Source organism: Grammomys surdaster, unplaced genomic scaffold (genome assembly GCF_004785775.1).
Source record: "Grammomys surdaster isolate TR1022 unplaced genomic scaffold, NIH_TR_1.0 147, whole genome shotgun sequence".
In the NCBI taxonomy this organism is placed as follows: Eukaryota; Metazoa; Chordata; class Mammalia; order Rodentia; family Muridae; genus Grammomys; species Grammomys surdaster.
Genome location: NW_021604605.1, coordinates 3,029,199 through 3,042,215, shown reverse-complemented (window position 1 = coordinate 3,042,215; position 13,017 = coordinate 3,029,199).

Genomic DNA, 13,017 nt, shown 5'->3' with positions numbered 1-13,017 from the left:
AAGGGAAAGGTAAAGGGTATGGAATACTACGCTCAAAGTAAATTATATACTTGATGGAAATGTTTTCATGTAACCTGTGCAAGTATAGTGAAGAGGTAGAGCAGCACAATAACAAAAACACATTTTATGTCCATTATATAAATATATAGCTGCTAAGGTAGCATTATGGAAGCTAAAATTCACATAAGCTTCAGGTTGTATAGCTGAACTTAAAGAAAAAAACAGATTAAAAAACACAAAACACAAAGGCATCATTATAAACAAATGATGAGAAAAAGGAATAAACCAATGCCAAATTGCCATATCAAAATATAGAAACACAAGGTTATCTATTGAAAAATACTAAATGTGAACATGTATATTCATATGTATGTATGTGTGTGCACCAAAGATACTGAGCAAAGATTGGGATGAAAGTCTTTGTCTTATTCTCATTTTAGAAAAATGAGAACATATGTAAAATATATGATAGAGTATCTTTAGAGCAATAGATCTTAAACAATATCTTCATTCATTTGCTGAAGTACATTATATACTTGTGGTATAGTAATATACCACAATCTAGGTATGTTATAAATAATAATTTTGTTTCTTACAAATCCTCTTGAAGCTAAGAAGATTTTGCACCTTGTCAGGGTCCAATTTTAGGCTGATACCAACTTCCCACAACAGCCTCACATAGTAATAAGTGAGAGGAATTACTCCTCTTACTTTATAAGGTAATAAACTCATTTGTGGGAACTCCAAATTCATGATCTAATTATTTACCAGTAATCATTCCTCCAAGGACCATCATATTCGTGTAACAATGAAGTTTTCCCTTCAATATTCATATGAAAACTGACTAGCACCTGCACGTCAATGAAGTCTCCAAAGCTGGAAAAAGAGACATCAGAAAAGATCACTGTAAATCATTTCCATAGTTGATATAGATAGAAAACTATCTACCATTCTGGAAAATCTCAGGCTTGTTCAGAATCGATTTGCCTCAGTTGTGGGACAAGATTAACTTTAGAGACAGTTCAAGATATGCAAATCAATAGGTGTAATACGACACGTAAAAAAGATGAAAATGCAAGTATCAAAAGATTATCTCAATAGATACACAAAACACCTTTGACCAAATTCAGTGGTCTTTCATGATAAAAGCCCTAAAAAGACTTGGACTAGAAACAATGCACATCAACATAATAATAAAGGATATATACACAAAATTATTGTCAATTTTATAGTAAATATTTAAAACTTGAAAGGATTTCCTCTAAAATCAGGCATATGATAAGCATGTCCATTTTCTCTGTTCTTTTTATTAAAATAATGTTTTCATTATTTTTAAATATAACATATTTATATAATATATTCTTATCATATGTACTCCCCAATTTTCTTTTATATCGACTTTAACCCCCTTAACTTATTTCCCTTTCAATTTTAAGTCCTTAAAAAAATTCACTGATTCAAATTAGTACTGTGTCCATTGGTGTTACATCATTCACTATGGCATGGGTAGCCTAATAATGGCCAGCTGAAGGGGAAAATAGACTCTCTGTCCCCAGCAGCCATTAACGGACAACAGTTCCCCAGTTAACTTTACTATACAACAATAATAAACTTATTAATGAAGGATAAATTGAAAAACCTATTTCTAACACCACAAAATACAATACTTAAAAATAAACTGAATTGCATTGCCTCGACTTCGTTGACACCCTCAGATGACCTGAGCAGCGTGCTATCCCCTGCACCCTCCATTAACGAACAACCTCTGTGTCTATCTTCATCAGACCTGCTGATCAGGAAACATGCAAAGTAGAGTCTCATCTAGCACCCATCTTCCCTGCCTGCTGAGTCCACTGGGCACCCTCAAATGCCCTGAGCAGCCTGCTAGTCTCACTGGACTCCCATTGTCTTGTGACCTCCCTATCCACCTTCATCAGACCTGCTGATCTGGAAACATACAACCTAGGATATGCATTAGAGACCTGCCACACCAGAAACAGTGAGGTTAGGCTTCCTCCCAGTACCTACTACAAGAATATACAGGGACTAAAGCCATCCAGATGACTAAAGCCTTCAAAAGAACACAATAAACATAAGCCAGGCAACATGGCATCTGCAAAACAGAGCTACCCCAATACAACATGCTGTGGATATTCTAACACAACCAAAATACAAGAAAATGACCTTCTATCCAAACTTTTACAGATATTTGTAATGATCCCTTCTGCCCCACGTTTGGGGGCCACTTTGCCGTGGCCTGAGCTACTGCTCCAGTCCACAGGTCAGGGTCTAACAAGAGAGAAAGTGGGGATGGAAGGTCAAGAGATGCAAAGAATGGAGACAAGACAGAGAGTCTGCTCAAGTCCCATTTATTGAAAGGAAATCATAGGTATATATAAGCATAAGCAGGGGAATGCAGCTGAAGACACTTTACCAAGTGCACCTTGCAGCTGGGGGCATTAAACGACAAAACAAGATATGTGAGAAAAGCAAGATGTTTATCAGAGTGTGCTCAGCTGTTGTGGGCTGTTGAAAACAACTCTCTTGTCAGGGTATATGGCTTGAGATGGCTGCAAGGATGATAGCTGCTTTCAGCAAGGAGTCAGCTCCCAACAGGTCCCCATTTTTAAATTTTTTTCAAAAGGGAAGGCTGGGGAAACTTACAGAAACCGTGCCTGCCTTAGGTTGGAAAAAAGGGCCCCAGCCTCCCTTTCCCATCTTTGGATACTCAACAGCCATTGGTTGAGCTCCTGTCTTAGGATAGTGAGGCCTCCCAGTTAAGGGCAAGGGTCTTTAGGTGTTCTCTTACCTGTCATTGACTATCTGGCTTAGCACAAAAGTTAGGGGTTAATCCTCGTCAGTCTTGATGACAGAGGTTTTAGAGTCCCCTACTTCCAGCCTGTAATAATGGACCTGTATGGGTTTCATTTGAATAGCATCTATCTGTTGTCATACAAAAGCCGTCAGTCTGTTGAACAGCATGAACCTGAGAGACAAGAGACTTAACAATGCCTGAATGGTTGGTATAAAAGCAACACTCTTTTTAAGGTTAGCACACAACTCCCTCTGTTGGAAGAGTAAAAAGTATAAGCCTCTTCTATTCCGTAACACTATTTCAGCTAAGGAGGATAATGAATTTTACAAATGCATTATAGCAGATTCCATTCTTTCTAAATCTAAATCTATAGAAGTACAGAACTGATCATAGCTGTGATCTTAACAAAACAGGTAAGGAAATCTCTGTCCCTGCCCCAGTCAATCTCAAGCCCAAAAAAACAACTATAGTAACTATGGTAATGGGTTCTCTCTTGGGTCTAAACAATGTACCCCACTAAATCATAAGTCAGGGAACCAAGAGACCAATAGAGCCACCCTGGAGGTGCGGGTGGTGACATCTCCTTCTTCATTGAGAACTTTCAAAGTCAGGTATGCTGGTTGATCTGTTCCAGTTTGAAGACAATTGTGAAGCATCTTCATGTTTCCTGCAAAGAAAAAATATGCTTCACAGGGGTTTTCTCCTCCATGGATTAGTTATTATTATCTATTTGTTTGATCAGTCTCTCTGGCAGCCAGTGTGTGGCATCTGCCATTTGAGAATATGTCCAGACAGAACCTCTTCCCCAGATAAGCACTGGATCTGGCCTATTCCAGGTTCCAGTTAATGGGTCTTTCCAGAGGACTGTTGCAAAATTCTTTTTGGTATCAGGATGCCAGAGTCTATCTGCAGCAGATTTTCCTTCAGAATCCAAAGTTGAGAAATTTAAAATAAAGAGCATGTGATGAATGATATTTCTGGGGAATCCCTTGGTAGGGTACCATTCCCCATTTTTAATTTTTTCAAATTGACATTTAATGGTTTGATGTGCCATTTCTACCATACCTTGGCCCTGTGGATTATATGGAATACCCATTTCATATAGTATTCCCAATTTTTCATAAAATTGGTGGAAACTGGAGCTTGTATAACCTGGGCCATTGTCAGCCTTGATCTGTTTAGGCATACCCAATACAGTGATTGTAGCGAGCATATGAGTGATCACATGTTTGCTTGCTTCTCCAGTTTGTAATGTCGCATAAATGAAACCACTGTATGTATCTACACATACATATATATATTTTTGATTTCCAAATTCACTATAATGAGTAATATCCATTTGCCAGAGACTGTTTAGTATCAGTCCCTTTGGATTTACACCCAAATGAGGAACTGGTAAAATTTTAACACATGATTGACATTGTTTGACAATTTGTCTAGCTTGTTCTCTGGTAATTTTAAACATGACCTTTAAAGTTTGAGATTTAAGGTGATGTAACTCATGAGCCTTTTTATGGCCTGATCTAAGTTAGATAGTGGATCTGGTAAAGTCACTTCGGTAGGTAAGACCTGAGGTCCCATTTCTGTGGTTAATACTGTGTGGGTGGCAGAATTGGGGTCCAGTCCTGTGCTTCCTGGTGTTGCTCATCTAAGTTCAGAAAAGGGTTGTTGTTTGCTGGTATGAAACTGACTGCTCCATAAGCCTGTTTTGGCTTATGTTGGCTCGGGGCCTGGGGCAGCCCCTATACCCGTTTCCCTGATTATGGAAAAAAGTGTTTCTCTATGCATCTGTCCTGGACCTATATTCACTAGCCCAATACCTTCCACGTTTGCAAAGTGGACATAGGCCAATCTGTTTTCTAGGCTGTCTCTGGGTTAACTCATTTTTTGCTTTGCAATACTTTGCAAAGCGTCCAGGTTGGCCACATTTAAAACAGGCCTCTTTGTCTCTACCTGCCAAAAAATCTCTTGCTGATTGTCCTTGCATAGCAGCTGTCATAGCTAAGCCCTGTTAGTGGGAGAGCCTTATGTCAGAACAGAGTCTGATATACCCAGTAAGGTCTATCTTTTTCCTGTAGGCTCTAATGGCCGCTTGGCAGGTAGGATTAGCATTTTCATATGCAAGTTGTTTCACATAATCTACACCTGCCTCTGCATTACCAAAAATCCTCCCTGCTGTTGTCATTAATCGATGAACAAAATCAGAAAATCATTCATCAGGCCCTTGTCTGACTGCTGTTAAAGATGCACCAGGGTCTCCCTTTACTGGGAGTTTACACCAAGCCTTTATGGCTGCATTTTTAATTTGAGCAAATAAGCCTGGGTCATACTGCATCTGGTTATCCCTAGACGCAAATTGCCCTTCTCCTACTAAGGCATCAAAGGACCAACCATTGCCTGCCTGGATGTTTCTCCTAGCTGTCTCTTTACAATTCTCATGATACTCTGATTTCCAAATAAGTTGGTCACCACCACTAAGAACTGCTCTCACTAGAGTATTCCAATCACCAGGACTCAGCCACTCCTCTGCAGCAGATTCTAAGATTGCAAAAGTTAAGGGAGCAGTGGCACGGTATTTTGACACTGCATTTTTTAAATTGTTTAATAATTTGAAAATTAAACCCTGTGTGATGTCTCCACAGAACCTCTTGAGCATCTCTAGTCTCTGATACAGGGAAAACCTCAGCCTCTCCCTCCTCTGGCTGATCTATGGCTGAACTAAAACCAGAGGATAGGGGCTGCCTTTGGATGCCAGGTTGAGGAACGCAAGGACCTGGGTGATTTTCTGCAGTTGGCCTCGCCCTCTCAAGACATCGTCCCTGTCCTTAATTTTTATAACTGATTAATTAAGTCCTGATACTTTTTCTCTAATTCTATCTCCTGTTTAAGAAGAGAAATTTTGTCCTGCAACTCCTTTCTGTGATCTACAACCACCATCTCCATAGCAGGAGCATCTGGAGATGGAGGTGCACAGGGAGGGAACCTTTGGGAAGAGGGCCATTCAGTATCATAATATTTGACTGCCTCTTCCTCTAGGTCAGCACAATCTGACTCTGACAAATCATCATCAACCTTTGGTTGTATTTTGGATTCCATGCACTTCTTTTTCTTTTGAACATGAAACACAGCATTCAAACAGCAAAACCAAAACAGACAACTGACACACGTGAACAGCAAACAACAAAACAAAAACAGAGAGTTGAGTTCAGGCTGACTTATTTCTTGTGCCATTATCATTACTACGACCTACTGGTCTTGACACAACAGTTTCCTGCGGCAATCACCTCTTTTTCACTTCTGAATTTTCAGTCAACCCTTTTTCCAGTAATGTCCCTCACTGGGTCTCTCATTCTTGCTGCCTCAAGTTGAGTCCCAAGACCAAGCCAGCTCTATCAGTCAACGGGGTCTCCAGTGCAGGAGTGAAAATGCACACTTCCAATTCCCGTGGTGTCCTTCAATTATCCCACTTACTGGAGCTCCAACATTGAGGGCCCACTATGTAAAGACCCATTCTGCCCAACATTTGGGGGCTACTTTGCCCCGGCCGGAGCTGTTGCTCCAGTCCACAGGTCAGGGTCTAACAAGAGAGAAAGTAGGGATGGAAGGTCAAGAGATGCAAAGAATGGAGACAAGACAGAGAGTCTGTTCAAGTCTCATTTATTGAAAGGAAATCATGGATGTATATATAAGCATAAGCAGGGGAATGCAGCTGAAGACACTTTACCAAGTGCACCTTGCAGCAGGGGACATTAACAACAAAACATGATATGTGAGAAAAGCAAGATGTTTATCAGAGTGTGCTCAGCTATTGTAGGCTGTTGAAAACAAGTCTCTTGTCAGGTTATATGGCTAGAGATGGCTGCAAGAATGATAGATGCTTTCTGCTAGGAGTCGGCTCCCAACAGATATTAGTGGCCTTTATAAAGAAAATGAATAAATCCCTTAAAGAGATACTGGAAAATACATTCAAACAGGTTGAGATTCTTAAAGAGGAAGCAAATAAGTACCTTAAAGCTACACAGGAAAATATAATTAAACAATTGTAGACAATAAATGAAACAGTGAAAGACATGAAAATGGGAATAGAAGCAATAGAGAAAACAAAAATTCAGGGAATCTGGGAGATGGAAAATCTAGGAAACAAAACAAGAACATCAGATACAAGCACCACCAACAGAACAGAAGAGATGGAATAGAAAATCTCAGGCATAGAAGAGACAATAGAAGAAACTAATACATAAGTCAAAGCAAATGTTACATCTAAAAAATTCCTGGCACAAAACATCCAGGAAATCTGCTATACCACGAAAATACTTAGCCTAAGAATCATAGGAATAGAAGAAGATAAAGAGTCCCAGTTCCAAGGCCCAGAAAATATTTCCAAAAAATCATAGAAGTAAACATCCCCAACCTAAAGAAAGATATGCCTATACACATAGAAGAAGCTTATAGAACAGCAATTAGACTGGACCAGAAAAGAAAATCTTCTTGCCACATAAGAATCAAAACACAAAATCTATACAACAAAGAGAGAATATTAAAATTGGCAAGGGAAACAGTTCATGTAACATACAAAGGCAGGCCTATTAAAATTACACCCAGCTTCTCAACAGAGACTCTAAAAGCTAGGAATCCCTGGGAAGATATCTTGCAACCTCTAAAAAACCACAGATGCCAACCTAGACTACTAAACCCAGTAAAATTCCCAATCATCATAGATAGAGAAGACAAGATATTTCAAGACAAATATAAATTTAAACAATATGCATACAAAAATCCAGCTATACAGAAAATACTAGAAGGAAAACTCCAACCCAAGGAAGATAACAACATCCAAGAAAACATAGGAAATAAGTAACTCCATACCAGCAAAGACACAGCACACACACACACACACACACACACACACACACACATACACTAACACCAGCCACATCAAATTAACAGAAAGTAACAATCACAGGTAATTGATATCCCTCAATATCAATGGACTCAATTCCCCAATAAAAAGAAACAGACTAACAGAACTGATTTGAAAAAAAGATCCATCATTCTACTGTATACAAGAAACACACCTCAGTAATAAAGTTGTTGCTTCAGAGTAAATGGATGGAAATTTTTCCAAGCAAACAGTCTCAAGTAGCAAGCTGGAGTAGCCATTCTAATATCTAATATAATAGACTTTTGACCAAAATTATTCAAAAGAGATAGCAAAGGACACTTCATACTCATGAAAAAACCCAAACAACCAAGATGATATCTCAATTCTGAATAGCTATGCCCCCAAAACAAAGGCACCCATATCTGTAAAAGAAACATTGCTAAAGCTTAAATTGCACATTGAAGCAGACAAACACTAAAAGCTTGAACCCCCTTCCCACCAATTTAAAGGTCATCCAGACAAAATCTAAACACAGAAATAATGGAAATAACTGACATTATAAATCCAATAGACCTAACAGACATCTATAGAGTATTTTACCCAAATATAAAAGAATATTCCTTCTTCTCAATACCTTATGAAATCTTCTCCAAAACTGACCAAATAGTCAGTCACAAAGTGAGCCTAAATAGATGCAAGAAAATTGAAATAATGCCTTGTGTCTTCTCAGACCACCATGGATGACTACGGTAGACTTCAGCAACAACAGAAACACCAAAAAGCTTACACACTCATGAAATTGAACAACTCTCTAGTCAATAATCTCTGGGGCAGGGAAAAATAAAGAAAAAGTTAAAGATTTTCTAGAATTTACTGAAAATAAGGGGAAAATATATCCGAATCTATGGGACACAGTCAAAGCACTGCTAAGAGGAAACTTCATAGCATTAAATTTCTATAACAAAATTATAAAGTTCTTATACCAGCAATTTAAAAGTACATCTGAAAGCTCTAGAAAAAAGAAGCAAATACATCAAAGAGGAGTAAAAGCAAGAACTAATCAAAATTTATAGCTGAAATCTATCAAGTAGAAACAAAGAAAACAATATAAAGAGTCAACAAAATCAAAAGCTGATATTTTGAGAAACTCAACCAGATAGACAAACTCTTATCCAAACTAAATAAAAGCAGAGACATTATGCAAATAAACAAAATCAGAAAAGTAAGATATAACAGAAAAGGAAGAAATTCAATGAATCGGTAAGTCTTGCTTCAAAAGCCTGTACTCCACAAAATTGGAAAGTCTTAATGAAATAACTGAATTCCTAGACAGACACAACTTACCAAAGTTAAATCAAAATCAGCTAAAACTATTTAAACACACATATAACCCCTAAGGAAATGAAAGCAGTCATTAAAAGACTCACAACCAAAACCAGCACAGGGCCATACAGTTTTAGTGAGGAATTCTACCAGACTTTCAAAGAAGAACTAATACCAATACTCCTCAAACTATTCTACTAAACAAAAACAAAAGGAACATTGCAAAGCTCATTCTATGAAGCTATAGTTACCCTGATACTGAAACCATACAAAGACTCAAGAGAGAAAGAGAATTTCACACCAACTTTCTTATGAATTTTGATGCAAAAATACTCAATAAAATACTCAAAAAACAAATCCATGAACACATCAAAATCATCATTGACCATAGTCAAGTAGGCTGAATCCCAGAAGTGCAAGCATGCTTCAACACACAAAGTTCCATCAACATAATCCACCGTATAAACAAACTGAAAATAAAAATTACATGACCACCTCATTACATGTTGAAAAGGCCTTTGACAAATCCCAATACCATTTCATGATAAAAGTGTTAGAGAGATCAGGGATTAATGACACGTATCTAAACATAATCAGAGCAATATATAGCAAGCCAAAAGCCAAAATCAAATTAAATGGAGAATAATTTAAATTAATTCCACTAAAATCAGGGACAAGACAAGGCTTCTTCTTGTATTACATACTCAATATAGCACTTGAAGTTCTAGCTAGAGCAATAAGAAAACTAAAGTAGATCAAAAGGATACAAAGTTGAAAAGAAAAACTCAAAATATCACTATTTACAGATGATATGATAATATACATAATCAACAACCAAAATTGTATCAGAGAGCTCCAGCACTTAATAAACACCTTCAGGAAAGGTTACAAAATTAACTCAGAAAATCATTAGCTCTACTTTATACAAATGATAAATGAGCCAAGAAAGAACTTAAGGGAAAAACACCTTTTATAGTAGCCATGGGTAACACAAAATTTCTTGGTGTAACTCTAACCAAGGAAGTGACAGACATATATGACAAAAACTTGAAGTAGCTAAAAAGAAATTAAGGAAGATATCAGACAGTGGAAAAATCTCCCATACTCATGGATAATTAGGATTAACATAATGAAAAAGGTCATCTTACCAAAAGCAATTTACATATTTCATGCAATTCCCATCATATTTCCAGCACAATTATTTACAGACATTGACAGAGAAATTTTTTTCAACTTCATATAGAAGAACAAAAAGCCCAGGATAGCTAAAACAATGCTGAAAAATATAAGAACTGAAGATACCACCATCTTTGACCTCAAGCTGTACTACACAGCAATAGTAATAATAATAAATACTGTATGGTATTTTAGTATAGGAACAGACAGGTTGACCAATGGAATCGAAGACCCTGAAATAAATCCATACACCTATGGAAATGTGATATTGGAGAATAAAAGGCAAAATCATACAATAGCTAAAAGAGAGAATCTTCAACAAATGGTGCTAGTCTAACTGGATGTCTACATGTAGAAAAATGCAAAATTTTCCATATCCATCACCATGCACAAACTCAAGTCCAACTAAATAAAGACGCCAATGTAAAACCAAATACATCAAATCTAATAGAACAGAAAGTGGGAATACTCTTGAATGAATTGGTACAAAAGACAACATCCTGAACATCACTTATGATTCAGGCACAACAACAGATAAATGGGACCTCATGAAATTGAAAAGCTTCTCTAAGGCTAAGGATACCATCAAAAGGACAAAGTGGCAGTCTACAGATTGGGAAAGGATCTTTAACCCTATATCTGATAGAAGGCTAATAACAAAATTTTATAAAGAACACAAGAAGTTAGATACCAACAACCCAAATAACACAATGAAAAATGAGATACACAGTTAAACAGAATTCTCAACAGAGGAATGTTGGATGTCCAAGAAGCACTTAAAAAGAAATTCTCAAATCTGTCTGAAATAACAACAACAACAACAAAAATACCAGATAGAGAAAACAATTCTCAACAATAAAAGAACTTCTGGTTAAATCAGCATCCCTGACCTCAAGCTCTACTACAGAGCAATAGTGATTAAAACCACATGGTATTGGTACAGCAATAGACAGGTGGATCAATGGAATAGAGTTGAAGAACTAGAAATAAACCCACATAACTACAGACACTTGCTATTTGACAAAGAAGGCAAAATCATACAAGCATTTTGAACAAATAGTGCTGGTCTAACTGGAGGTTTGCATGTAGAGGAACACAAATTGATCAATTTTAGTTCAAGTCCAAGTGGGTCTAGGACCTCCACATAAAATCAGATACACTGAATCTAACAGAAGAGAAAGTGGGAAAGATCCTCGAACACATCAGCACAGAAGAAATTTTCCTGGACAGAACACCCAATTGCTCAGGCTCTGAGATCAACAACTGACAAATGGAATCTCATGAAACTGCAAAGCTTCTGTAAGGCAAAGGAGACTTGTCAACAGGAAAAAAAGACAACCTACAGATTGGGAAAGATCTTTTTCAACCATACTTCACATAAAGGGCTAACATCCAAAATATAAAAAAAAAAAATTTAAAACAATAGACTCCAGAGAACCAAGTAAATCTATTTAAAATGGGATACAGAGCTAAACAAAAAATTCTCAATTGAGGAATCTCTACTGCCCAAGAAACATCTAAATAAATGTTCAACATCCTTAGTCATCATGGGAATGCAAATCAAAATGACCCTGAGATTCCACCTCATACCAATCAAAATGACTAAGTTAAAAAACACAGGTGACAACAGATGCTGGAAAGGATGTGGAGAAAGAATACCCCATTGTTGGTGGAATTGCAAGCTGATAAAACCACTCTGGGGATCAATCTGGAGGTTCCTTAGAAATTTGGAAATAGATCTACCTGAGGACCCAGCTATACCACTCCTGGGTGTATACCCAAAAGATGCCCCACCATGCCACAGAGACAAGTGGTCCACTATGTTCTTAGAGGCCTTATTTGTAATAGTCAGAAGCTGGAAACAACCCAGGTGTCCCACAATAGAAGAATGGATACAGAAAATGAGGTTCATTTACATAACAGAATACTATTCAGCTATTAAGAATGAGGATATCTTGAGTTTTGCAAGAAAAAATGTATAGAACTAGAAAATATCATCCTGAGTGAGGTAGCTCAGATCCACAAGGTCGTGTGTGATATGTACTCATTAATAAGTGGATGTTACCCAAAATGTACAGAATACCCAGGGTACAGTCCACAGAACTCAAGAAGGCTAATAAGCTGAAGGGTCCAAGTAAGGATGCCTCAATCTCACTTGGGAGGGAGAAGAAAGCAATCATGTGGTACAGAGGAGGGAGAGACATGGGTGGGAGAGGGAACAGGGAGGGGAAATCAGAACCTGATCAAGTATTAGGGTAGGAACAGGAGTGAAGTCCTGAGGGAATTTGATGTAGTGACTGGGAAGAAAGACAAAGCATCAGCTGAAGTACAGATAGTGCTCTATTTCTTTATCTAAAATGACTTAATGCATTCCTTCACTGTGGTAGTTTGCTTTCTGTTGCTTAGATAAACATCATGACTAAAAGTAACTTGGGGGAGATAAAGTTTATTTTGTCTAGAATCTAGGTAAATTACAGCAGGAACTGGGAGGTAGGAATGGGAACACAGACCATAGAAGACTGTTGCTTACAACTTACATGACATCCTCAGCTTGCTTTCTTAAACAACACAAGACCCACAGTTGGCTAGGCTCTAGCACATCCATGAGAAACAAAGAAAATGCTCATGGACCTGCTCAGAAGTCAGTATGACGGAGTTAATTAACTCACCTGATGTTCCCTCTTCCCAAGTAAGTCTTACTTTTCTTTAAGAAAAACTAACAACACACTCATTTTGTGAAAATTCATCAAAACATGTATACTGATTTTGAAAATTATATATATATATATATATATATATATATATATATATATATATATAT